General features: G+C 51.0%; 1 long non-coding RNA gene across 1 annotated transcript in view; it reads left to right on the top strand.

Moving 5' to 3' along the window:
* Nucleotides 1–286: 286 nt before the first annotated feature.
* LOC120222087 overlaps nt 287–27,916 on the top strand; it is a 42,756-nt gene continuing 15,126 nt past the window's right edge. Inside the window, exon 1 of the long non-coding RNA XR_005525960.1 lies at nt 287–398. This is a non-coding gene — a long non-coding RNA (uncharacterized LOC120222087). The remainder of the gene's footprint in view (nt 399–27,916) is intronic.

Here is a 27,916-nt window from a genome sequence, read left to right as displayed (position 1 = left end):
CTCTGCCAAGCTCTGGTTGCATCAGACTTGCCTGGACTGGTGCCCCGGTGTGTGTGTCCCCCAACTTGTCCTTTCGTGTACTCTCATCACTCACTTTGTCCTCCTTCCTTCCACCTGATTCAAAGGGAGCCTGTGTTTCAGACTTCCGCTAACACTGACAGGTTGTGGACTGGAGCCACACTGACAGCCACTCCCACTCCCAGATGCTCTGGGGCACACTGTGACACGTGTCCCATTCTATTGTCACGTGGTTCCCTAGAGCCGGAGTTAGCCGGCTGTGCTGTGTCTCAGTTCAGGACTCCTGTCCCTATGGTGTCACAGCCTCCAGGTGACGCAGTGAACGGTGCCACACCTGGGCTTACCAGCTGTGACAAATTCCAGTGAAACAAAGCAAATAGGTAGGCATTCTTCACAAATATCAGTTCTCTTTATTTTATTTTATTTCTTTCATAGTTTATTGTCAAGTTGGTTTCCATACAACACCAGTGCTCATCCCAACAAGTGCCCCCCTCCATCCCCCTCACCCCCTTTCTCCTCTCCCCTCCATCTGCCCTCAGTTTGTTCTCAGTATTCCAGAGTCTCTCATGGTTTGCCTCCCTCCCTCTCCCCAACTATTTCCCCCCTTCTTCTCCTCCATGGTCCTCCATTAAGTTCCTCCTAATCCACCTATACGTGCAAACATATGGTATTTGTCCTTCTCTGCCTGACTTACTTTGCTCAGCATAACACCCTCAGGTTCCATCCATGTTGCTACACATGGCCAGATTTCATTTTCTCAGTGCCATGTAGTATTCCATTGTATAGATAAACCACATCTTCTTGATCCATTCGTCCGTTGATGGACACTTAGGCTCTTTCCATGTTTTGGCTATTGTGGAGAGTGCTGCTATGAACATTGTGGTCCATGTGCCCCTATGCATCAGCACTCCTGCATCCCTTGGGTAAATTCCTAGCAGTGCTATTGCTGGGTCATAGGCTAGTTCCATCGTTAGCTTTTTGAGGAACCTCCACACTGTTTTCCAAAGGGGCTGCACCAGTTTACATTCCCACCAACAGTGTAGGAGGGTGCCCGTTTCTCCACATCCTTGCCAGCATCTATAGTCTCCTGATTTGTTCATTTTAGCCACTCTGACCAGCGTAGGTGGTATCTCAGTGTAGTTTCGATTTGTATTTCCCTGATGATGAGGGACACTGAGCATTGTTTCATGTGTCTGTTGGCCATCTGGATGTCCTTTTTGGAGAAGTGTCTGTTCATATCTTCTGCCCATTTCATCACTGGATTATTTGTTATTTGAGTGTGGAGTTTGGTTAGTTTCTTATAGATTTTGGATACTACCCCTTTATCTGATATCCATTTGCAACTATCCTTTCCCATTCTGTTGGTTGCCTATTAGTTTTATTGATTGTTTCCTCTTGCCATGCAGAAGCTTTTAATCTTGATGAGGTCCCAATAGCTCATTTTTGCTCTTGATTCCCTTGCCTTTGGGGATGTGTCAAGTAAGAAATTGCTGTGGTGGAGGTCAAGGAGGTTATTTCCTGCTTTCTCCTCTGGGGTTTTGATGGTTGCCTGTCTCACATTCAGGTCCTTCATCCATTTTGAGTTTATTTTTGTGTATGGTGTAAGAAAGTGGTCTAGTTTCATTCTTCTGTACATTGCTGTCCAGTTCTCCCAGCACCATCTGTTAAAGAGGCTGTCTTTTTTCCATTGGATACTCCTTCTTGCTTTGTCAAAGATTAGTTGGCCATACATTTGTGGGTCCAATTCTGAGTTCTCTATTCTATTCTATTGGTCTATTTGTCTGTTTTTGTGCCAATACCATACTGTCTTGATGATGACAGCTTTGTAGTAGAGGCTAAAGTCTGGGATTGTGGGGGCGCCTGGGTGGCTCAGTCAGTTAAGTGGCTGACTTCAGCTCAGGTCATGATCTCGTGGTTTGTGAGTTCGAGCCCCATGTCAGGCTCTGGGCTGACAGCTTAGAGCTTGGAGCCTGCTTTGGATTCTGTGTCTCCCTCTCCCTCTACCCTACTCTGCTCATGCTCTACCTGTCTCTCAAAAATGAATAATCGTTAAAAATTTTTTTAAAAAATATAAATAAAGTCTGGGACTGTGATGCCTCACGTTTTGGTTTTCTTCTTCAATCTTACTTTGGATATGCAGGGTCTTTTGTGGTTCCATACAAATTTTAGGATAGTTTGTTCTAGTTTTGAGAATTCTGGTGCAATTTTGATTGGGATTGCATTGAATGTGTAGATTGCTTTGGGTAGTAATGACATTTTAACAATATCTATTCTTCTGATTCATGAGCATGGAATATTTTTCCATTTCTTTCCATTTCTTCAATTTCCTTCATAAGTTTTCTGTAGTTTTCTTCATACAGATCTCATATCTTTGGTTAGGTTTATTCCTAGGTATTTTATGTTTTTTGGGCAATTGTGAATGGGAGAAATGGACAAATTCTTAAACACGCACACGCTACCAAAATTCACATGGGAAGAGATTGAAAATCTGAAGAGACCCATAACTAGTGAAGAAATTGAATCAGTTATCAAAAATCTCCCAACAAATAAGAGCCCTGGGCCAGGTGGCTTCCCTTGGGAATTCTACCAGACATTTAAATCAGTTAATACCCATTCTTCTCAAGCTATTCCAAAAAATAGAACTGGAAGGAAAACTTCCAGACTCATTCTATGAAGCCAGCATTAGTTTAATTCCCAAGCCAGACAGAAACCCAGCAAAAAAAGAGCACTACAGGCCAATATCCTTGATGAATACAGATGCAAAATTCTTCAACAAGATACTCTTAAATTGAATCCAGCAGCATATAAAAAGAATTATCCACCATGATCAAGTGGGATTCATTCTTGGGTTACAGGGCTGATTCAATATTTGCAAATCAATCAATGTGATACATCACATTAACAAAAGAAAAGATAAAAACCATATGATCCTGTCGATAGATGCAGAAAAAACATTTGACAAAATACAGCTTTGCTTCTTAATAAAGACCCTCGAGAAAGTCAGGATAGAAGGAACTTACTTAAACATCATAAAAGCCATTTATGAGAAGCCCTCAGCTAACATCATCCTCAATGGGGAAAACAGAGAGCTTTCCCCTTGAGATCAGGGACACGGCAGGGATGTCCACTCTCATCACTGTTGTTTAACATAGTGCTGGAAGTCCTAGCATCAGCCATCAGACAACAAAAGGAAATGAAAGGCATCAGAATTGGCAAAGAAGAAGTCAAGGTTCCACTTTTTGCAGATGACGTGATACTCTACATAGAAAACCCGACAGGCTCCACCAAAAGCCTACTAGAACTGATCCATGAATTCAGCAAAGTCGTAGTGTACAAAATCAATGTATAGAAATCAGTTGCATTTTTATACACCAATAATGAAGCAACAGAAAGAAATCCAGAGTTCTCTTTAAAGAGGAACATTCACCGTTTCCACCACTATCATTAATAGGGCCTCTATATCTCCCTCGAGGTGAGAAATTTTCTTTTTGATCAATCTGTACTCCTCCTAAGTTCCCTTATAGACGAGTAGGCTCTTCTGCTCCCAAGCCTTCCATTCGCCCATATTCAGCTCCTCAGGCAGCCGTTCAGCCTTTCTTTCTCCTCCCTTCCCTCCTTTCTTCCACCATCTATGCTCATCTATCTACCAACAACCAGCTGTTCCCCAATTTAATTCACCCAATGTTTATCAAGATGACGTGCTAGATAATAAATTGAACTTTCCATCTGTCTATCCATCCATCCATCCATTCATCCATCCATTAACTCATTATTTATCATATCATTTCTTATATCATTTCTTGCCCTCAGCCACCCCATTTCCCTGAGTGGCCTCCCCAGTCTCCCAGCCTTCCCCTTTAGCTATGTCCCTTTGAAACTATAGGTAGCTTCTTCAAAGCATCTGTAACCTTTTAAAGCTCCGAGGATGTTTTTCTGGACTCTTCGGGTTGTTCTTCCACTGGGGACCTCCTGGGCCTGGTTTGCTTTCCAAGTTTCAGTCTTAATGTCTGTTTCTTGAATTCTCCCTCAGCCTGGCCTTTTTGTATTTTATCCACTCCATCATGCCTTGTCTCAGATCATTTTCTCTGCCTAGAGCACTCTCCTGTGCTCCCTCTTCTGCTGGTGACCTTCTGTGTATCCTTCAGGACATGCCATTCAAATGTGTCTCTTTTGTGACACCATCTCTTCCATGTCTTCCCACTTCACCCTTCCTAGCTGAATTAATATTCCCTTCCTCTGTGCTTCTGCAACAATTGTATGTCTCCCTAACACGGTGCTCACCACTCTGAATTTTAATTAATTGCTTGCTTGTCTGTCTCACTGGCTGGAGGAAGCTTGCTTAACCCATCACTGCATTCCTGGTACCTGGCCCAGAGCTGGGTGAGTAGTAGTGTCTGCCTGTCCACCTGCCCTCATCATCGCTTCTCCATCATTTATAATCTGCATATCTATTATCTATCATTTTCTGTTTAGCAATCGTTTATCATCTATCTCTCCCCGTCTATCATGTATATGTCTTTGTCATCATCGTCATCTATCCATCCATCTCATTTGCAGAATGAGAAACTAAATCCTGCTGTGTGTGGGTGATTTCTGTCCCTCACCATGGTCTCCGTTTACCTTTCCACGTCCTACTTTTCCTTGAAAGCTTAGCTCAACCACTTGCTTCATGGAATCTTCCTGGAGTTTGCTCCCCTAGTCAGAATTTCCACTCTGTTTTTTAATGCCCTGGTGATCTGTTGAAGGGGCAATGGAGGGGGTGGGAAGAGGAGGCACGTGGACACCAGCAGTCACCTCTCCTTCCCTTCCTCCTCTCCTTGGGCACTGTCATAGCTATGTGTCCTCACACGGGACCCTGGCCAGTCTGGCACGCTTGATCCTTGGGGACCTGGCCCCCCAACCCATTCCCCAGGTGACTTAGGCAGGCTAAGAGAGGAGCCTTCAGAGGGGTTGAAATGAGGCTGGTATTTTCCAGGACAGGACAGACCTAGAGAACTGCCCAAGAGAAGGCCCAGGCTAAGGGGTTTATGTAAATCAGAAGCAAATTGAATGCAAATATTATGCAAATACACATGTGGTTCTCCTGATTGCTTCTTTCAGTGGGAGGGGGGCCTTGGCAAGCCTTTTGCCTGGGTCACTGGGAACAAGACAAGCAGGGGCCTTCCCCCACCCTTTCTCCCCTTCCCCCGGTTCTCCCCCCCCACCCCCCGCAAGGCCACCTCTCCGTGACTACAGCTACAACCACTGCTGCTCCGTAGTGAGTGTAGGGCTAGGGCTTCCTGTCACCCTCTCCTTAGAGGTGGGCTGACTTGCATCTCCCCTGTCAGACTGGGGGCTCCCCAAGGCAGGGATGCTCAGGTTGGCTTATCTTCTGGCTTACAGCTGAGGCCTGTGAGGATGCCTATGGGAAGGGGACTTTCTCCATGGTTGTCTCAGCAAGCACCAGTGTCAGGCTAGGGAAGGATCTCTATCTGCTCAGTGAGGTCAAATAGTAGGGCCAGCTGTGTGAAGCAGGAAGGTGAGGGCAGGGAGGTGGAGGGGGAGGGATGTCCCTGTCCTTAGAAAGAACAAGATGGTGAGTATCTAGGAGAGCAGAAGTGATTCTGGTCACACAGAAAGTCTGTTTTTAAGGTTAAGAGAATATATTATAGTAAAGCAGAATGGAGAGTTTCCAGTCAAGACTTTTTAATAAAGAGATTAAAAATTGGTCACTCCTGGATGACCAGTGGTTCACTGGGGTGAGGGCGCTGAAGTTTACTTCTAGTACGCCACTCATCATCCATCCATCCATCCATCCATCCATGCATTCAGTCTTATTGAATACTGAGTCTGGCATTTGCTATCTGCTAGGTGTCACTTTACCAACCTTGACTCCGCTGTAATTCTAGTAAAGCAACTGATTAAAGCCTGACACATAGAATTCATGGGCATTTCTTAACTCAACATACGAACTCATGAAACTCACTTCATATTTTCCTTATTTTGCTCTGAAAATGTTGAGCTTCACTTGCTTTCTGTCCTGAGCACTGGGGAGACGCTGACAAGACCCAGGGTAAGATGCACCATCAGAAGAGGGTCAGACACTGTGCTGGGATAGCAACCACCCTGGGCTCTGCTGGAGCAGGTGGTGGTGAGGACCCTGCCCCACCCTGGGCGTCGGGATGGTTTCCTGGAGGAGGCAGTGGCCCTCAGATGCATCTCCGAAGGCTTATGGGGGTCATGCAAGTGAGGAGAAGGGAAGAGGACATTCCTGGCTGAGGGAATAGCATGTGGAAAGGCAAAAGAAGGGTGGCAGCAAGGAACGGGGGAGCCACAGAACAGAGGTGGGTTGCTAGGGCATAAAGTGTGATGGCATCATCAGGAGGTGCAGAGATGGCCATGGACCCCGTCGGGCCACGTAAGTGGTCTTCTCTCCTTCTTCAAGGCTGTGGGGGAGGCACTGGCTCACGAGTTAGGGGGAGATCTGCTCAGACTTGGGTTTGAGCCCAGCCCCCTTGCCATGGTGTGAAGGATGCCTGGGAGAGCAAGGGCGATGTGCAGGCGTGCATCTAGAAGCCACTGCAGTGCCACGGCAAAGTTGCCTGGGCTGGGGTGACCTTGTGTGTGTGTGGGAGGGAAAGGATGGATCTCTGAGTTCCCTGGAATTTGAGTCTACAGGACTTGGGGACCCACTGGGTGTTTGGTGTAAGGGAGAGGACGGGCTGGGAGAAGGCCAGGGTGTCCGGCCGGAATGATTGGTGGGATGGCAGGGAACCCTGAGGGGCACATGACATGTTCAGTGCTAATGTGAAGGGCTTGAGGTGTTTTGGGACATCCAGAGGGGCTCCCGGAGGCTGGAGTTGAAGGCGTCTTATCTGGGCCTCTCTAGACCAGAAGGGGGCAGGATACCATGGAGCTGAAGCATTGTGGGTGTCTGAGGCAGTGGGCCTTGGGAGTGGGGCGGATTTCTATCCATCTTGACCCACCGTCTTCTGGAACATCTCAGGGGCGTCTAGTTATGGGAGCTGCAGCCTTACCTGAGGAATCCTGTCCGTTTATGTCCCATTGTCCCCTTAGCCCATAGCCCCAGAGAGGAGGGAAGCCCAGGGAAGGAAATAGAATGAGACTTGAACTCTTTGGTGTGGAGCATATAGCAATCCTGTTTTGTTTATTACACACACACACACACACACACACACGCACGCAAAGAAAAAAAGATGATTGTTTTTCCTGAGAGGAGAAAAGCTCAAGCCGTTTCCATAACAAGGTCCACCTCGTGCCCAGAGCTGGAGGGAAGGCTCCTGGGCCCCGCCTGGCTCACGGTCCGAGTGTAACTGAGTCAGTCCCCGCTGGCTCCCTCCAAAATCCAGGGCATGTCTTTAATTAAGGGGACAATTGCTTTGGCTCAGGGGCTGGTGTTTCCAGCCAACAGGTCCACCCCCTGGCAGATCCATGATGTCCTGTAAGTCTCTTCCCAGCCTGGCTGAGAGTGAGCCCTCTTTCTTTTTCTTACCAGAAAGGACAAGATGTGGGCACCCCAGAACAAGAGAGATGGGGGGGCACTTCTATCATCCTGTCGGCCACTGGTGAGTGCGTCTCTAAGAAGCTGGGGGTGATAACTGTCAGGCTGCACCAGAGCCCTTGACACGTGAATCATTCAGTTCTAGGGAGGTGTGGGGGCAGCCCCTCAACTCACAGGGGCCCAGGGAGGGAAGGCTCTTCTTAAGGTGACATAGGAAGCCAGTGACAGAACTCAGATGCCCGAATTCTGATTTGGGTTGAGCCGTAAGTTCATTGGCTTCTTTGTGCAGTGGGCATCCATCTGAGCAACAAACGGGTAGATGAGGAGATACAGGGCTCAGAACTTAGCAGGTGACTTCCCCGCAGTTGTGTTCACACCGGTAGAATACTTTCTTTTCCTCCTATGTCTACACTGGGCTGCCTGTGTAGATAATATCTGCCTGTTGTTCACTACCGCTGGTTCTCCTGCCTCCTGGAAGCAGAGTCCTAGAAAGCCTTTGTCGTCTAAAAAGGCCACTGGTGTTGGAGCTGGTGTTTGGGGTTCCCGGGGACCCCCCAAGTCTGGGAGAGAGGCTGAGGCTGAGAGAGGATGGCTGTGAGGTCTGCGCACTGGATGGAGGGAGGACAGGGCGTCTCATGGGCCTGCTGGGTCCTAGATGGTCCCTAGAGAAGAAGAGCAGGGCCCAGACACCCAGCATCTGCAGGGAAAGGTGGGGCTGAGAGGCCGGCAGCACTCCTGGCAGGGCCGAGTCTCCTCACTTTTACTCCCCCAGGACCGCTGAAAGCTAGGATGCATGCCTGCTGGCTGCAGGGAGGGTCGTGGCCCCGTACATCTGCTTGCCTGCAACTCAGCCAGGACCAGGGTGCCTTCTAAAGGGTGACAGATGGACTATGGTGAGGTCTGGTGTGTAGAGGTTAAGTTTAAGGGCTTAAGATCTGGAGCTAGACTACCCAGGTTCAGATCCTGGCTCTGCCACTTACCAGTTGTATGATCTTGGGCAAGTCACACCACCTCGGCGCGTCTCAGTTTCTTCATCAGTGAAATGGGAGTGACCTTCCTTATAGGGTTGCTCTGAGGACTGAATTCACGAGAACTCCAGCACCTAGTAAGAGTCTAATAAGTGCTCATTCTCATTTGTATTGTCTATGCAATACTTCCTACTGGTCTGTCTTATGAGTCTTAGGTCTGGGGTGAGCAGCGGCTCCACAAACGTTCCCTGGTCTCATTGCTTTCAGAGGAGATCCAGATCTGGGGCCAGATCATCCAGCAGAGTAGGTCCTGGCTTACGCAGCCAGGCAGACCTAAGTTCAAAACTACTTATGAGGCATGTGACCTTAGTTAAACGACCTCACATCTCTGCGCCTCAGTTTTCCCATCTGTAAAATGGGGACAAATCTTATCTCCTAGAGAAATTGTGGGAATCAGATGAGAGAATGTGTGGAAGCTCCTGGCTTACCATCTGTCTGGCATAGCCTCCCGGTGATCAGTGTTCTATTGTTCCTTCTTACAGTTCAGAATGGCCACGATGGGATAGAATCTTCACTCAACCTATTTTTCTTTAACTGCAGTGACTGTTTGGATGGCAGTCATAATAAAGCCAATAATAGTCATACCCACTATGTCTACTAGTGTGTCAATCACACACTGTTCATATATATCATCACCTGTCTGTCATCACATGTGAGGGCAGGTTGTGAAGTATGTGACCTCATTACCCTGACTTTATTTAAAAAAAATGTTTTTTAGGGGCCTGGCTAGCTTAGTCAGTTAAGCATCCGACTTTGCCTCAGGTCATGGGCTCATGTTTGTGAGTTCGAGCCCTGCATCGGGCTCTGTGCTGACAGCTCAGGGAGCGTGGAGCCTGCTTCAGATTCTGTGTCTCTCTCTCTCTCTGTCCTCTCCCCCACTTGCACTCTGTCTCTCTTTCAAAAATAAAAAAGGCATTGAAAGTTTTGTTTTTTTTTTAGAGAGAGAGAGTGCAAGTGGGGGAGAGGGGCAGAGAGAGAGAGAGAGAGAGAGCGAGAGAGAGAGAAAATCCCAAGGAGTCTCCACACTTAGCGCAGAACTAGACACAGGACTCAATTCCATGACCCTGGGGATTATGAGCTGAGCCGAAATTAAGAGTCAGATGCTCAACCTCTTGAACCACCCAGGCACCCGTTACCCTCACTTTAAAGATGAGGAAGTCCAACCTTGAGATAAGGCACCAGGCAGGTTCTGCAGAGGGAGAGCCTCTCCGGCTAGCTAGCAGGGGCTTGGCTCCCTTGGCCCTGGGGGCCTCGGTGCTTTTGCAAATAGATGAGTGCTAATCGCTTTGCTAATAGAAAACACTTGGGGAGATAGGATCTGCAGCAAAGCAGAAAGGCCTTCCTGAAAAGCAGAGCTGTGAGAAGCCGAGAAAAACCTGGGAAGATGATAAGGTACTGCCCTGAGAACTTCTACGTGCGGGGTGCGGGGCACAGTGAGCCCAAGGGAGGTTGGGATGTGTGTAGTTAACTTGGGCCCACAGTGTGGACAGCAGGATTCCACCTTCTGGCCCAGGCCTGCTTGCCAGCCAGCCTAGACAACTCTGAAACCCCTCCTCTTTGCTTTGCCCTGTACTGGGTCTTGATGTCACCTTCTGAAGAGTTCAGTACAGGAGCACCTGCGCTCTAGAGCCAGATTGCCTGGGTTCAAATCCAGTTTATGCCAGTTACTTGCTGTGTGATCTTGGGCAAGTTACTCAACCTCTCTGTGCTGCAATTTCCTCATCTGTAAACAGGGTATGCTCTATGTTAGTAATGATGTTGTAGTGAGGAGTAGGTAAATTAATCCATGTAGGGTGCTTAGAAGAGAGGCTAAGACATAACAAGTACTGGGTAAGTGACAGATCTCTTTGTTAGTATTATATTATGATTCTAGAGAGGTAATAAAATTTCTCAAGTCCTTCCCTTGCTTAAACTCTTTCTCGATAGTGTGCCATTGGCCCTCAGGGTCAAGAGCGTTCTCTGTGCTGTGCTGTGCATCTGGTCCTTCCTCATGCTCCAGCTTTGTCATTCCTGATCCACTGCCCTTTGGTCACCCAAGTGACCTGTGTTGTCTTGAATGTACCACACTCTTACCTCTGGGCCTTTGCATACTTGGCTTACTTGGTTTAGAATTCCCCCTTCCAAAGGGTGTACCCCGCCCCCCACTGTGTGTTCAGCTGTCGCCAAAGCAGCTGTATTTCTGATGCCCATCGGGTTTTGACGCCCGCATCTGGGTCCTCATGGCCTCCTGTGTCCCACTGTCCCAGCACTTACCACCCTGTTGTGATGGTTCAGGACGTGTTGTCCCCTGGGCTGCGTTGCCTTTCTGTGCCCAGTTGTGCAGAGTGAGTCCTGACCCGGAGGAGATTTAACAAAGAGTATTTGTTGAATGAATCTGGATGGGGACACAGACAAGCACACCACACTGTCTGTCCCGGGTCCTGTGAGCTTCTGCAGAAGAGGCAATGCAATCTGAGAATGTGGAAGTTTGATAGGCAGTGGAGGGGGGTGGTTGCCAGAATGGGCCCTCGAAGCCAATACACCGAGGTTAGAATCTTGGCTCCATCACCTGTGAACGGTGCGACTAGGGGCAAATTGTGTCGCCTGCCGAAACTTCAATGTCTTCCTTGGTAAGCAGCAATAATAATAGACAAGCGAGCACGAAATGAAATGATGTAAAGTGCTTTGTACGATGTCTGGCACACAGTACAGGCCATTAGCCGGTGACCATCCACTGCACCATCACGGTGATCCATGCCTGAGGCTGCCCACGCATGCGCTGCCTTGACAGCTGCCACCTCTGGCCCGGGGACAGAAGCTGATGCAGCGGACTGCCTCCTGAGGTAGCAGATCATCTCTGGGCACTGCCTCTCACACTGTCATCGAGGAGAAGCCACCTGGAAATTGGTGGAGGAGACAGGGCCACCTGGAAATTGGTGGAGGAGACAGGGCCCCCTGGGAATTGGTAGTGGAGACAGACAGGGCCACCTGGGTGAGCAGACAACTAGCTGTCTGCCCTGTAGGGACAAGCCAACCATTTCCAGAGATCTCGTCTGGCGTTTGGATTCTGAGGGTTGGTCCCATGACTTCTAGAATTCTGCCTCACTCTGTCTAGGATTCTACCATATGATGGAAGCCACCTTGTGTACAGACAAGTGCTGGCATTCATTCATTCACCACGTGCTGAGTGCGCGCTCTGGGGCTGTGGTTAGAGACAATACCAAGACCGATTGCTCTAGAAGGCCGCCCTCGAACGGCTCACAGCTGGAGAGGCAGGCAGGGACGTAACCAGGAAAGCAGAGAGCCAGGTGTCAGGGACTGTGAAGGGGTCCAGGGCCGTGGCAGCACTGACCCAGATACCTGCGACTCTTGAGGCCTTTCATGTCTCGGATGCTGCGCACAGGGGTCTCCATGTGGAATGCTACTTCCCTGGCCCTCACCAGACCCCTGTGGGGAGATACTAGCGTTGGACTCATCTGCATTCCTTTCCTCTTGCTGCTGTCACAACAAATAGGTTTGCTTGGTAATCCACAAATTTAGTGGCTTAAAACAACACACAGTTATTAGCTTACAGTTCTGGAGTCCAAAACCAGTTTCGCTGGACTGAGGTCAAGGCGTTGGCTGTGCTGGTCCTTAACAGAGGCCACGGGGGTGGAATCCATTCCCCTCCGTTTTCGCTTCTCGAGGCTGCCTGCATTTCCCTGCTCCTGGCGCTTGCCTCGCTCCAGTCTCCGCTTCTGCCCTTCTGCCGCCACATCTACTCTGAGCCTCCTTCGCCCTCTTCTAGGGATCCTTGCACCGCATTGGGCCCGCCCACATAATCCGGGATAATCTCCCCACCTCAAAATCCTTCAGTTAATCACACCCACAACGTCCCTTTTACCACGTAAGAGTGACACAGGTCCCAGGGATTAGGATGTGGACACGGACATCTTCACGGGGAGCGCGGCATTCAGCCCACCAGCCCGTGTCACGGATGAGAAAACTAGGGTTGGCGGAGGTTAAGGGGTTTGCCTAGATCACTCAGCCAGTGACTGGCGGATCCAGCACTCCCGGGGGGCAGGCCTCAAGCTCTTAATCCCCAAACAAGAGATTGTCTGGCGGAGGTGGACCTCGAACCCGGTTTTGAAGAATGCATCGGAGTGCAAAGGTGTGTCAGGTAGAGGAATGGTGTGTGCAAAAGCACAGAGGTGAAAATAAGCATGGTGCTGGTGTGTTTTGGGGCCACACGCCGCTCCCACTGGCTGGGGCGAGAGGGGACAGGTCAGTGGGGTCTGGAGCACGGAGAGCCCAGGCTAAGATGTCTGCAGTTCAGTCTGAAAGAGGGGAAGACCCACTGGGGTGGAGGCCACCTGGCTGGCCTGACTCTCATCCCCTCCCCTCTCTGAACCTTTCTTTCCAGGCAAGGGGAGTGGTGGGCCGGCTTTTCTGCTGTCACTGTGAGTCTGCCTTGGCCACCCACCCTCCCCTGCCCCCTGGCCTTCTGCCCCCTCGCTGCTTGGCTGGGTCCCATCCATCCCTGGGCGGAATCGAGGGCTGGATGAACCGCCCCTCCCCCCACATCCAGGACAGCGACGGTTTCCAAATATCTGTCTGTTGAAATAATGTTCTCCGGGTGCTGGGCCTCCCTCCCTCACATTCCTGGGCGAGCCTGCCTGTTTGGCTTGCTCGGACAAATATTGACTTTCTCTGTCCTTCTCACTCTGGGTCTGTTTAAAAGGCATCAATCTTTGCCGGGGTGTGAGCTCCCTCTCCGTAACCTGTGGCCTCTGAGGTCCTGTCTAGGCAGGGAGTGGTGGGGAGGGGCTCCCAGGCCCTAGGGCCACCCCTTTCTTGCTTGGCCGCATAGAGAGGCTTTCAGTAGAATGCTGGTAGTGGTCAGGTGCCTTCCGTCCGTCCTCACAGTCCCAGTTATTGCATGTCTGCTCCCTCTACTCCAGGGGGCCGGGCCTGGGGCAGTATGGCAGAGGCAGTGACACCCTCCATGCACACCTTTCTCCAGACTTCACGATACCCAGGCAAGATAGCTGTACGATCCTCTGTCGGAAACCCTGTAGACTCTGCCTTCAAAGCTGTCTTCATAATCCACTCACTTCTCAGCTTCTACTGCTGCCATCTGGGTCCAACACACCATCGTCTTGCTCCCGATTCTTAAATTGCCCTCCTACCTGGTCTCTCTGCCCCTGCTCCCGCTCCCTCAGTCTGGCCTCAACATTGGAGCCAGAAAGATCCGTTAAAATGGTTGTCAGATTATTCCTGTGCCCCCAGCCCTCCAATAGCCTCCCAGCCACTGCGAGTAAAAGTAGGATTCTTACGGGGGCTTCAAAGTCCTCTGTCCCACACCCCCGCCCTGACCTCCCCTCCTCCTCACTCAGTGGATGCTCTGCTGGCTACACTGGCTTCCTGGTTGTGCCTCAGGCCGAGAAACCTAGCACCTACTGTTCCTTCTGCCTGGAACAGTTGCTCCAGGGTCTGACAGACCCCCCTCCTATACCTCTTTGTTGTTTCTGCTCATAGCTTCCCTTTTCAGGGAGCCCTTTCCTGTACAGCCCTCCATGGCCCCCATCTCCCCGCTCTGCCTTCGCCTCCTCCGAAGCGCTCCTCCCGTCTAGCCCGTCTCGTGCATTGTCGATGTCCACCAGGGTCTTGCCTGTGGTCTGTCTCTCCTGAGGGCAGGGCCTTCTCGCTGTTTTACTTGCAGCTGCCTCCCTGGAGCCCAGAACAACACAGGTGCACAGCAAAGGGCCCGAGGGACCACGGCATCCCTGCTCCGCAGGCGCGGGGTAGTGGGTGGTTAGGGTAATAGCTGACGTCGACTGTGTGCTCTACGAGCCACCACGTCCACTCACTCACTAATGCTCACGGCAACCATCCCTAAGGTGGGTACAGCTGCTGTCCCTCTTTGACAGATGAAGGCACCAAGTGGGGTAGGGTGGGTCCTGGCTGCACTGCCTCGCCACGCTGCGTCCAACCGGAGCTCCTTGGTGGTAGGGATGAGCTGGTGTTCAAGCCCACGAGGCTTCGCCACTCCCTGCCCTCCTGGCCCCTCCACCTGTCACCAGGGCTCACCTGCGCGTGAGCGGGTGGACCCCGCTTGGCCTGTCTCATCCCGTGGCGTTCGGTCAGGACTCTTTTCCTCTCGGTTCCTCCCTTCTTCCAGCCCCTCTGTCTGTCTGCCTCTCTGTCCCTGTCTTGCTCTGTGTCTCCCAGAAGCACCCGACCCCATCCTGCTGCCCTGCGAGTCGCCCTTAGACCTCATCTCCCTCCTCTCCTTTGCTCGGAGCTCTCGGATGGTGGCTAACCTCCTTTCTGGATCTCAAAGCCCTATGCTGTCTAGCTCAGGAAACCCCCCGCCACTCACTCCCATACTCCCTCAATGAAGGCTGAGTACCTTCCCCACTCACCCTGTAGTCACACCCACCCCTGCTTTGGGGATGACTTCTCCTATTTTCTCAGTCTAGCCAAATCCCTACCCCTGTTTCATTTTGAAAAATTGTGAAGAACAGAGAAGTTGTAAGAATCATCAACAAACTTACCTATATCTTCCCGTAGGTTCACCTGTCAAGGTATCTTCTCGCCTTCCCTCCCTCCTCCCCTCTCTTCTTCCCTCCCTCCTCTCCTCTCTCCCTCCCCCACTGGTTGTGAGTAAATAACAGCTCTCACCCCTCAGACTTCAGTGTGTAACTCTTAAAAAAAAAAGGACATTCTCCTACATGACCACAATATAAATATTGCTCTGAAATTTTAACCTTGATACTATACTATTATCTAATACTGAGACCACATTCACATTTTCCCAATTTTCTAAATGATGTCTTCTGGAACATTTTATTTTAGTTGTCATGTCTCTTCAGCCTCCTCTAATCTAGAATAGTTTCCCAGCCTTCTTTCTTGTCATCTTGTGTGACATTGACATTTTTTGAGGAGTCCAGATCCATGTCTAGCGACATGTCGCCTGCGTTGGATGTGCCTGTGTTTCCTTATGATTAGGATCAGGTTCTCCACTGGCATGGGTACTCTCATCCCTGCCCCTAGCCCCTCCCTCTCTGTCTCTGTCTGTCTGTCTCTCCCCCACCTTTTGCCCTGGACCCTCCCACCCACACTGCTGCCCCATGTTGTGCCCTCGACCTCACCAAATCCTGCCAGCATTTCTCCACCCAGCCCAGCCCCACCTACCAGGTCAGTAAGAAGTTCTGCTCTGGCACCAAAGAATGGCAAGAGAGGAGCGGGGAGGCCACCCTGCCTTGCCTGCCAGGAAGATGAGGGAACCGGGGACTGTTTCCCTTGGAGAGGCTCAGGAGCGGATGGTTTGCTCCTCAGATAGGTTTTCACACCAGAATCTTCTGTTCAGACACATGGAAAAGCCAGGGAGACCGGCCCTGCTCTTACTGAAGGAGGCATGCGTATGTGCACATGTGTGTGCATGTGTGTGCGCGTGTCTGTGTACGTACACAACTATGTTCTTGGGCTTGAGTTTTGAAGCTCGAGCCACCCAGGCTCCCTCTTGCCCCAGAATACCCCCTGGAGATTTTATTGAGCCTTTGGGGCCCCACTGATCCGAGGAAACTGAGCCCCACAAATATCCATGAGATTTACTGTGTATTGAGCCTGGTGCTAGACCCAAGGGAGGAAGGATTGAAGGTGGTATGAACACACTGGCTTTGGGGTCATGTACATCCAGTCTCCAGTCCCTGCCCTGTTTCTTTCTGGCTGTGTGGTCCTGGGAAAGTTACTCGACCTCTTGAAGCCTTGGTTTCCTAATCTGCAAAATGGGCATAATCATATATCTAGCTCTGGACATTTCTTGTGGAAATGAAATGCAAAAATGCCCTTGCAGGCCTGGCACACAGTAAGTGGATGCCTCTGAGTGGAGTGAGTAGCTGCGAGGGGTTCCTGGGGCCGGGATGCTGAGTCCCCCCACCCAGCAGGTTGAGGACCTAATTGTCAGAACAGTTGTTTCTGATACACAGAAGGCTCATTGCTTTCCCCTACAAGCCTGTCATTCTGTGGTGGGTAATCAAGTGGGGCTTTGATGGGAGCTGCAGTGGATTAGGGCTGGGGGATTTCCAGGCCCGGCGCTTGGCAGTGACTTTGGCAGGAGAGGCTGTCAGTGCGAGGGAAGGAGCAGGGAGGCAGGGAGCTGTAATTCACAGCAGCCTCTGCCTTGGACCTCACCCCACCCTGGGCTTGGAGACCACGCCAGCTTGTCCAGATGTGGGAGAGGGACTGGTCCCATGGCTCAGCAGTTAGGAGTCTGAGTTCTAGTCCTGGCTCAACCACCAACTCTGTGTAAACTGGGGTGTCACTTCCTGACTCCCAGAATATTTTTCTCATCTGTGTGTGTGTGTGTGTGTGTGTGTGTATTGAGTTCATTTATTCATTCATCAATTTTAGTTGAGCACCTACTCTGTACTTGGTGCTGGAAATAGTGATGAACAGAAGAGACAAGGCCCTAGCCCTTACAGAAGTTACATTCTGGTGGGAGAGAGACACAGTAAGTACAGGTGGCCCTTGAAGTGTGGGTGTGAACTGCACGGGTCCACTTATGGATTTTTTCCCCCATATAGTACAGTACTATAAACGTGTTTTATCTTCCTTATGGTTTTGTTAATAACATTTTTTCTCTAGCTTCCTTTACTGTAAGAATACAGTACATAATACATATAATACACAAAATAGGTGTTAATCGACTGTTTATGTTATTGCTAAGGGTTCTGGTCAATAGTAGGCTATCAGTTAAATTCTGAGAGAGTCAAGAGTTATATTGGAATTTTTGACTACGGGCGAGGGAATGGGGTGTCAGCACCCCTCACCTCTGCATTGTTCAAGGGTCACCTGCACCAAGAACTGTGATGAACGCCGCACAGGAGAGGTACAGAGTGCTCTAACAGTGACCAGTTGTGGGGGGTGAGGGGTGGGGGGAGAGTCAAGGAAGCCATTCCTGAGGAAGCAATGTCTATGTGGGGCCTGGAGGATCTGCAGGAGTTGACTGTGCAAAGGGAAGGAAGAGGTGTGTTGGTAAAGGCAGGAGAGAGCTCCAAGTAGGGGAAACAGTGTGTACAAATGTTTCTTTCTGGGGCAGAAAGAACACAAATGATCTACAAGGTCGTTTCAGTTTTGCCACCTGAGAGTGTTTGACGCTAACCCTCTCCATCTTATTTGATTCATAGGAAATGGCTCTCACGGTAGATGGGATGCTCAGAGCTCACCTTCCTTTCCACTGTTTTCTGTGGCCCCAAAGAGTGGAAGGGACAGGAAGGAAGCAGGAAGAGGGAGGCTCTGTCTTCCCTGTAAGTCTCACCAAAGCGTTTCTTGCATCTTGGGCTCTCTCTTCCACTTCCTCACTCCCATAATGACGCGATGGTTGGGATTTTCTTATTTCTTATTTTTTCTCCTCTACATCTGCCTCTTTCTCTCTACTTCCTACCGATGTCTGTTGGGAGGAGAAAAGCCTAGAGATGTTTGTTTGTTTGCTTGTTTTGTTATCTGTGTTACAGTGACTCATTCTCAGGGCACGTGACCCAGATGTGTGTGCCATGAGGTCCTGGGGAAATCCCGCCCCGTTCTGAGCGTTGATGGGGGAGCCCCAGCAGAGGCAGGAGCTGGTCACAATCAGGAGGCTGGAGGGGAGAAGCCCAGCCATCAGCCCTGCCCAGGCTGTAGACCAGCATGTGGATGGCAGAGGACGGGGTGAGAGGAGGCCCTCCCAACCTTGAAGTCCCCCCCGCCCCCAACAGACATGGCTGTGATTTCGCTCAGGGCTCAGCTGGGAGGGGGGCAGGGTGTTGTCTTGTGTTGGCTGCTTCCAAGGTGCTGCTGCTGGTGCCCGGGAGGCAGTCCCGAGGGCTGATTGCTCTCGCAGACCCTGGCCAGCACTCGGGGCAGGGTGGGGGGCTGCTGCCCGAAGCCCCACTGTGTCCATGGTCAAGGAGGCTGAGTGCGCTCTGCAGCTGAGTCCCCTGAGCCTGGGACTGCGAACGGGCACACCAGCCAGGGAGTGCCTGAGGGGCTGGCGAGCGGACAGGAGTCTGTGCACACACAGCCCGTTACTACCTGCCAAGGTGTACGGAAACAGGAGCAGGGGAGGGGACGGTCTGCAGATCTGGTTTTGGGCACCTCCAAGGGACTCGTCTGAAATAGTTGTCCGAACGGTTTGAGGTTGAGGAGCTGGAGGACCCCCACCAGCCTGGTGGGAAGGTAGCCCGCCAGGGGCTGTGGCCGGTTCCGTGGCACATTGTGAAGAGGATGAGTGACCCTTTCCCCCAAGCCGCCTGAGTCTGTGGTCTGATGGCAGTGGCGTTATTTCAGGACCTTGCAGGTCTGGGCGGCCTAGCTCAGCACTGATCCGTTCACCCAGCTCGGCCCATCTGTCATCCTTCTCTAACCTGAAGTCCACCCAGCTTTCCTCACGGCAACTTGACTCAGTATGCTCCAGCTTGACACAGCTCACCAGCACAAACTCCCTTCTACCCAACTCAGTGGTGCCCTGTTTAATCCAATGTTACTCTTGACAATCCATCCCAACCTCCAGACTTAACTCTCGGGGCACCTGGATGGCTCAGTTGGTTAAGCGATGGATTCTTGATTTCAGCTCAGGTCATGATCTCACAGTTTATGGTTCTGAGCCCCGTGTCGGCCTCTGTGCTGACAGAGTGGAGCCTGCTTGGGAACCTCTCGCTCCCTCTCTCCTGATTGTGCGCGCGCATGCGCGCACACACACATACACACACACACACACATACACACACACACTCTCTCTCTCTCTCTCTCTCTCAAAATAAATAAGTAGACTAAAAAAAATCTACAAAAAACAAACAAAAAACCTTACCCTTAGCTCAATCTACCTTACATCTATTCAATTAGCATCTTGACTCAGTTCAGCATAAATTACACTTTCAACTTGACTCAACTCCCCCCATCCCCCCTCAGCTCAACCTCAGCAACCCAACCTAAATCAACCCAACATAACTCAGTTTACCTTAGCTTGGCTTGGCTCAGTTTTAAGCCCAGTCCAAGCTAGGCGGGGTGAGACTAGCCCTGTACTGCTTAGGTTACCTCAACCCAGTCCAAAACAAGTCATTCCAACTCGAATCAACCCAAATTGACTTGATTGGGCTCAAGTAAAATTTTCTAGATTTGATTTAATTTATCTCAACCTTTCAGCAACTTTCCTTGGAAGATGAGCTCTACAAGGGCAGAGATTTTGTATGTTTTAGTCACCCGTGTATCCAAATACATAAAAGTAGTGACGACAGTTACAGCAGGGTGCTGGTGGCCCTTAAGAAGTGTGGTCACAGAAACCTTCTCTAGGAGATGATGTGTGAGCGTAGACCTGAACAAAGGATTGAGAGCTTTGGTTATCGGAGCAAGTGCAAAGGCCCTGAGGCAGGAACGAACTAGGTAATATTCATGGGACAGGAAAGCCAGTGTAGCTAGAATAGTGTGAGATCCAAGAGACTTGTTTAGAGTTGGTCTTTCCTGTTAATCTGTTAACTTTGAGACCATCTTGCACATGGCCGCATTCTCTGCTTCTGACACATGCAGACATACAGTGAGCACTTAAACACGATTTTTTTGAATGAATGGATTCACCTGAGCATAATGCAAATGGATTTAACCCTAATTAGCATATTTAACTCAATGTGCTTTAATTCAGCTCAATTTGACAAGACTTTTTTTTGGTCTTCTAACCTCTAGAAAAGAAGGCTGCTACAAATCGAGGAAAGAAGATTCTCGTAGCTTTCCTAAACCTCAGTGGACTCACCTGTAAGGGGCGAATGTTGGCATTTGCCTTGCGGCGCTTAGCGGGTTCTGAGTGTGGAAGGGCTTTGTGGACAAGAAGGCGCTGGGGGCCCCGGAGGGTCCTTGGAGATGAGAGAGTGAGAAGAAGGGAGGGCAGACATGGGGCCTTCTGCTCGAGACATTCCACAAAGCTGTGTTCTTATGAGAGAATCTAAGCCCCAGGTCCGAGCAAGTCCCTGTGGAGGTTCAGCCCCCCGCAGGGGCACCCAAGGGACAGAGGTTCCCCTCTGGCTGGCAGCACATGGCGACGTCTCTCTCCTCACTCCCCGGGCTTATGGGGTCTCCTGTGTCTCCTCCCACAGGCCTGTCTCCCTCTGGGTCTCTGTGCCTAGACTCAAATTCCTGTTTTCTTTCTCTTTTTCCATTAAAACATTTTTTTTTTTTTAATTTTGAGAGAGAGATTGAGAGAGGGAGAGAGAGTGCGCACATAGGAGTATGGGAGAGGGGCAGAGGGGGAGGGAGAAAATCTTAAGCAGCCTCCACAGTCAGCTGCACACAGGGCTTGATCCCACAACCCTGTGATCATGACCTGAGCTGAAATCAAGAGTCGGATGCTCAGCTGACTGAGCCACCAGGCGCGCCTCTCTTTCCTTTTTCAGTCTCCAGTAAGGGCAGCGAGTTTAGTTAACAACCTTCTCCACGTGCCAGACCGTCGTTCTGGTTGTTCCTACAACGCCCGGCTCTGCTTTTGTTGTATCGATGCTTTTCTTACCCCTTCGTGGCCAATTCTTCCTCGCACCCTATATATCCGCACCCTCATGTGTTTGGTATATGACCTTGGAAATGCACGTTTCTTTGAAAAAATATATACTGTTGTTTTCTTTGTGTACGTTTTTAATTTATATAAATGGCTTTTTGCTTTAGAGCACCTTCTGTTTCTTATTTTTTTCCACTTAACACATGTTTTTAAGATCTATCCATATCATCGTAGGTCCCACTGGGGTCCCCTCTGTTGCCTATGACCACGTGCTGTATGCCGACGCCTCAGTTTTCTTGCCCAGTCTCCTCAGCAGTGCCCTGATGAACATTCTCTCCCTTCCCCTCATGGACAGGGCGTGAGTTCCGTGGTGGTGGGCTCATATCTGGATTTCATTTCCCTTCGTCCTGCCTGACCGTTACCTCTGGAGTGCACAAGGGTCCAGGTCTCCCCAAGTCTTTGCCAGCATTTGGTATTACTCAACTTTTACATTTACAGTCTGATGGGTGTAAAATGGTGTCTCATAGTTTTGATTTTACTAGTGAGGTCGAGCATCCCTCCTTCGCTTATCGGGCCTTTGGCTCTGGGCCTCCCTCACGGACTGTGGGGGCCGCGTGGCTGGCACCTGGCTCTAATTCACCTCCATGTCTCTGGTGCCTGGCACGGCACCGGCCTGGGAAAGTGCTGGGGAATGCTTGACGGCGGACCCTCCGAGAGAGGCCGGGCCGTGGTTGTGGAGGGGTCAGAGGTCAGGCAGGGTGAGCCCTGCAGAGGGCTGGGACATTTATAGCTGGAGCGAAGAGGGGGAAGCAGAGGAGACTGTAAAGCTAGGTTCAGGGTTTGTCGGTTGAGTCATAGGCTCGAGGCCCAGCTGGAAAGTTGCCCCAACTTTGGGGTGCTCATCTGCCGTCTCTCGCTGGGGAGGCCAGCCCTGGGTGTATGGCCTGGGCTGAGTGCAGAGGGGATGGGGGGGGGGGGCCTGGTGCCTCACACCTGCTCTTTATTGCTTTTCTCACCATTCATTCCTGAGCGCTTATCCCTTCCTTCCTACCCGATTTCAGGACCGCTCTTACTTCCTCTCGCCCCTTGTCCAAATGTTAGTCCTGGGTGCATCTGCCTAACGCACTCTTCGCCTATATCTTGGGACCAAAAGCTGCCGGGGCTCTTGGCAGCACCCGGCTTCAGGCCTGTCTCACATCAGAAGCCCCGAGAGCCCCTCGCAGCGAGAACGGTGGCTGCCCCAGAGGTGGGGGGCTGCGGGGGGCTGACACTGCGCAGCCCATGGCCCCCGCCTGCGGCGCAGGCAGTTCTGTACCCGAGTCTGCTCCGTTTCCTTCGCGGCCCTTCTTTCCCTTCCACGTGGTTTGGCAGAGGCTGAAAGGCAGAAGATTACAGGCACGCAGTGCAGCCCCACAAACCAGCGTGCAGCCCATGGCTGTCTTTTTCCACCCTCTGCCTCTACTTAGTTTTTCCTTTCTCTGAGGGACTGGGCTCCCGACGTCTCCTCCCCGCCCAGGATCAATGGGCTGGCGGGTGCTGCAGGACATGAATTTGCATTCAATCATGCCCATGGCAACCATCACAAGCGGGGCCTCCGTTCCTGTCCTGGCTCCGCTGGCTTTAAAAGGCTTGGGGTTTCCGAAACTAAGTGGACTAGAACCTAACTTTTAATAGCACATTTGAACAGAACTGAAGGAGGTTTTAGGACAGGACTATAAAGTGGCTTTTCTTCAAGGACTCTTAGTAATCATAAGAATAATCACAGCAGTGCTTCTCATCTTCCCAGCACGTTCTGACAGTCAAAGCATGTTCACATGAACAATTCCATGTGACACCTAGCTCTTGGGGACCACAGCAGGGCCGCATGATCTTTCCGGAGGCTTGGAACTGTGCTTCTCAAATGTTAAGCGTGTGCAGCTGGCCTGGGGATCCTGTAACCCAGCACAGCCTGATTCAGGAGGTCTGGGGTGGGCTTGGGCGTTTGCATTTCTAGAAAGATCCAAGGTGATGCTGATATTATACTTCTTCGGGCCACACCTGAGTAATGAGAATGAGTGGCCCAAAGTATGCGTGGATAGATTGCGTCGGAGCCTGAATGTATTCTTTTCTTCTTCCTTCCTGCTTTTCTTTCTTCTTTCAATGTACTGTCTTTTCTTTTTTAAAACATTTTTTAAAGTTTTTTAAATTTATTTTGGGAGACACAGAGTGAGAACACAAGCAGGGGAGGGGCAGAGAGAAGGAGACACAGAATCCCAACCAGGCTCCACACCATTAGTGTAGAACCCAATGTGGGGCTTGAACTCAGAAACTGTGAGATCATGACAGGAGCTGAGATCAAGAGTCAGATGCTTAACCAACTGTGCCACCCAGGTGGCCCTCTTCCTGCAACGTACTTTCTTATTTTGCACTAGCCGTGGTTGGGAGTAAGTGGCCTAAAAAACAGCAACGTTAGGGTGCCTGGGTGGCTCGGTCAGTTAAGCGTCCGACTTTGGCTCAGGTCATGATCTCACGATGTGAGTTCCAGCTCCACGTCGGGCTCTGTGCTGACAGCTCAGAGCCTGGAGCCTGCTTCGGATTCTGTGTCTCCCTTTCTCTCTCTGCCCTCCCCTGCTCACACACTCTCTCTCTTAGAAATAAACATTAAAAAACATTTAAAAATAATAATAAAAACCCCACTTAGCAATGCACACAAACAGTACCGCATTAGGTCATATCACCAGCTCTGGGACTGGGTATTAATGCTTTGCTGCTTTGCTGATGGATGGAGGCGGGTCCAGAGGGTCTCAGGGGACAGTGTGGGCAGCCAGGGGGGGCAGGGGTTTTCAGGGGGCTCATGCACCGCCAGTTATACAAGAGCCCTGGACTGTCATACATGAAGAGAAGCATCAGGCAGGGCTTCTGGCCTGGAGGAGCTCACAGGGCAGTGGGAGAGCAGACACGAATCCACAGGGCTGGTAGAACGCTGTGGTAGCATTTAGAATGGCCGTGAGGGCAGGCCGTGGCCTTCATCTGTCCCCTGCACTGTTGTAAGCCCTGTGCTTGGGCAGCGGATGTCCTTCCTGGTGTATGGTGGACACTCCACGAGTGTTTTGGGGGTGGGGAACGAATGACTGAATAGGACACGGTGGGTGCACGTGAGGGAGTGGTCGGTCCTATCTACGCAGGGTGTGGTTCATGAAGGGGGAGGAGTTGTCGGGAAAGACTTCCCGGAAGAGGTGGGATTGGATCCGGGTCTTAAAGATCAGGGGGTGTCTGCCGGCAGGGTGAGGGGGAGAGGGCGGGTCGGGAACAGGGGCTCCGGCTCAGCCCCACTGCTTCCTTGGTTGAGGAAGCTGGCAGTTGTGTGCTGCATTCGGAATGGCGGCCACTCACCCGAAGCTCTCCGCCTTTCGGAGGTGCCTGGGCCATCTGGGTTCTCTCTGCTCCCTAGGAAGTCCTCCCTTCGGGAGACGAGGGGCCCCTCCAGGAAGATGACTCCAGCCTGCTTGAGCAAACGGGGTTCGGAGAGGGCTCGGGCTGGGAAGGACATCCCGGTGTGGCCGCTGGGGCCTCAGAGAGGAATCCGATGGCCCTCCAGCAGCTGCTGCAAGCCCTTCCCCAACTGGTCCCCTAGTTCCTTCTCTCTCTGCTCCCCCTTTACATAGCTAATAACATTAATTAACTAATAATATCATAATTTAATATATTAAAGAGGTTTTCAAAACTTCCTTTGCCTTTGGGAATGAGCAGCTGTCATAACCCCCACTCTATAAATCTGAAGATTAAGCTTTTTGAGAAAGAGCACATTTGACAAAGGACATAAGGGGGAATTAGAACTTCATCTCCGGACTCTGATTCTGAGTACAATGGACCTGCCTAAGAGGCAACCTTTTAATTAACCAATTAGTCAATCAATAAGCAAATGTTTATTGACCATTCACTGTGCACCAGGCACTGTTCTAAGCCTGGGGGTGGGGGGCGGTGGTCATCAGTGAACAACAGAGACAGAATCTCTGCCCTTGTGAACTTTCTCTTTAGTGGGAGAGACAGACCCTTGCAAAGCTGACATAAAATATAATATGGCAGATGCTGATCCTAGGGGCAAAAATAAAGCTGGGAAGGAGGATGGGGGTTGCTGAGGGGTTGTGTTTACAATTTTAAATTAGAGTAATTAGGGACTGCTTCCCTGAGAAAGTGACTTTTGAATGAAGACTGGAAGGTGGTGATGGAGCAACACTTGCAGATACGTAGAGGAAGAGCTGTCTGGGCAGAGGGAAGTGCAAAGGCCCTGAGGTGAGTGTCCCCTTGCTCAAGAGCTCTAGGGCTCCTTTTGGTGTGAGTCTGTCCTTCTCAGGCCCACAGGGACAAGATTCTTTGTGCATCTGCTCTCCCCATGGGGCTCGGTGTGTGGCTCCCAGGGTGCTGGGGCCTCTGAAGCTTCTGGAGTGGGTGGTCCCAGGCCCAGAGGCTGTTGGGAGGCCATGGTGCTGGGATGCCCATGCTCCTGCTGGCCTGGGATGTCTCAAGCAGCAGCAGTCATATTGAAAGGTTGATCTCCCCATTAGGAGGGATTTGTCAGCACGAGCTGAGGCTTAGCAGCCTAAGCCCAGGGTCTCAAGGCTCAGACAGGTTCAGGGCCTGGAGGAGCTGACTCAGGCCTGGCTCCCCTGTGAATCAGGGAAAGGCCACCAGCTGAGACCGCCGGGGTCAGAGTCAGGAGGAATTGCTTGGTGTCTCCAGGGGCACTGCCAAAGCCACTTGCATTGCTGGTGTTCTTCCTGCGATCTGGGGGTGGCCTCAGGAGCTGGGGCGTCGGGCTCTGCGGTCTCCCCAGGCACAGTCTCCTTTTCCATGGCTCTGGACAGCGTCCACACACCAGTCATTCCCCAACTTCCTCCAGACTGCTCTCCTGAGGTCCCGCCGCCTACCTGATATCTCCAAAGGACTTCCTGTAAACCTCGCAGGTGAATGCGGTCAAAGTGGGACGCCCCCGCGGCCCCCAGAGCTGCCCTTGGCCATCGCAGCTAAGTCACCGTTCCACACTCTGTGTAATGTATCTGGCCCACAAAGCACTTACTGCCGCACGGTAGGGACCTGGTGCCACACTGCCTGCCGCAGTCAGTTCCACCTCTGAGACCTACGGAGGCGTGGTCTCCCCCCATCTCCCCTGCCATCGCCCTGTCCAGGCCACATCCCTGTTCCATTGAATTCCTCCAGAGGTCTCTCACGTGGGAGATCTCCATGCTCATTCTCTCCAGTCCCTTCCCCCCCGATCATTAGAAAAGCACAGGGCTGATTACGTTCTTTGGCTAAAATGCAAACCCCTTACCGTGACCCACCTGGCCGCGTGCAGTGCGGCTCCCGGTGGCCCCTCCTGACTTGTCCTCGGGCTCTGGCTCAGCTCACACCAACCCCACTGGCTCGCTTTTGGTTCCTTAAATGACACACTCCTTCCCACTCAGGGCTTGTGCACGATGCTCCCCCACTGCCCGGCTTGTCACCGTGGAGGTGTCCACGGGAATGCCAGAGAGCCAGCCAGTGGCTCTTTTCCTTGGTTCCTTATTGTAACCCTCCCCCACCCCGTCCGCTTCGCCTAAGCTGCTTTCCTGGTGCCCTTCACAGAGCCCCGCTCAGTCCAGCCTCTGCCTCTGCTCTGGCCGGTCCTGCAGCCTGACCCCCGCAGCTGCTCTTTCCTTGCCCACAGCTTCGCTCGCCAGCCTCACCGCCCGCAGGCCCTCCTTCTGCGCACCAACAGACTGAGGTGTGCTGGCTTGCCGGGCTGTTTCTCCTCCAGAGCTGCCTGCGCGGGAACCCTAGACCTGAGCTCCCTGCAGGCAGGAACCATGTCTTGTCCTTCAGTGCCTTCCCCAGAGGTGACAAGCTCGCGCCGGGCATGAGTGTGTGCACGGGAAGGCGCGTGAGCCAGGCTGCAGGCGCGCTCTGCTGCGTCTGTTTCTCCAGCTCCCCGGAGGGGAGCCCCTCATCCCTACCACCCCTGCCTGGAGCACCCGAGTACAGCTCCTCATGCGGTAGACCCTCCGAGCGAGTTTGATTGTGAGAAAGAGATGGTGGAAACAGCAAAAGTTTTGGAGTCAGACAGTTTTAGACTAAAACCCTCTTTCTGTTAGGTTGAACCATATGAAATGGCCCTTTCTAGGCCCAAAGCTATTTAATATCGGTAGTTTTATGTGGCTCAGTTTAATATGTACTCCGAGGCAGCTGATCTGATCTCTTTTCTTTTTTCTTTTTATTTAAATCTAAGTTAGTTAACATAGAGTGTAATAGTGATTTCAGGAATAGAATTTAGTGATTTATCACTTACATATGATACCCAGTGTTCATCCCAACAAGTGTCCATCCCCCCAAACAGCACCCCTCAGTTTGTTCTCTGTAGTTAAGAGTCTCTTAATGTTTGTCCGGTCTGTTTTTATCTTACTTTTGCTTCCCTTCCCCTATGTTCATCCGTTTGTTTCTTAAAAGTCCACATGAGTGAAATCATATGATATTTGTCCTTCTCTGACTAATTTCGCTTAGCATAGTACACTGTGGTCCATCCACATTGCTGGCAAGATTTCATTCTTTTTGATTGCCAAGTAGTATTCCATTGTGTACACATACCACATCTTCTTTATCCGTTCATCAGTTGGTGGACATTTGGGCTCTTTCCATACTTTGGCTGTTGTCAATAGTGCTGCTGTAAACATTGGGGTGCATGTGTCCCTTCCAGTCAGCATTTTTGTATCCTTTGTGATCTGATGTCTTTTAGACCTAGTTTTTTCATCTGTGCAATGGGAGTAGAACTTCATTTATGGAGTTGGGGAGAGGAAAAAATGAAGCTGTATGGCATTGTGGGTAAAAGCTTGAGTTCTATGCCTATAGGCTGAACCCTGAAACCAACCAACCATCGTATTG

Source organism: Hyaena hyaena, unplaced genomic scaffold (assembly GCF_003009895.1).
Source record: "Hyaena hyaena isolate Hyena2069 unplaced genomic scaffold, ASM300989v1 scaffold_831, whole genome shotgun sequence".
Lineage (NCBI taxonomy): Eukaryota > Metazoa > Chordata > Mammalia > Carnivora > Hyaenidae > Hyaena > Hyaena hyaena.
This window is presented reverse-complemented; position numbering and strand designations above follow the sequence as displayed.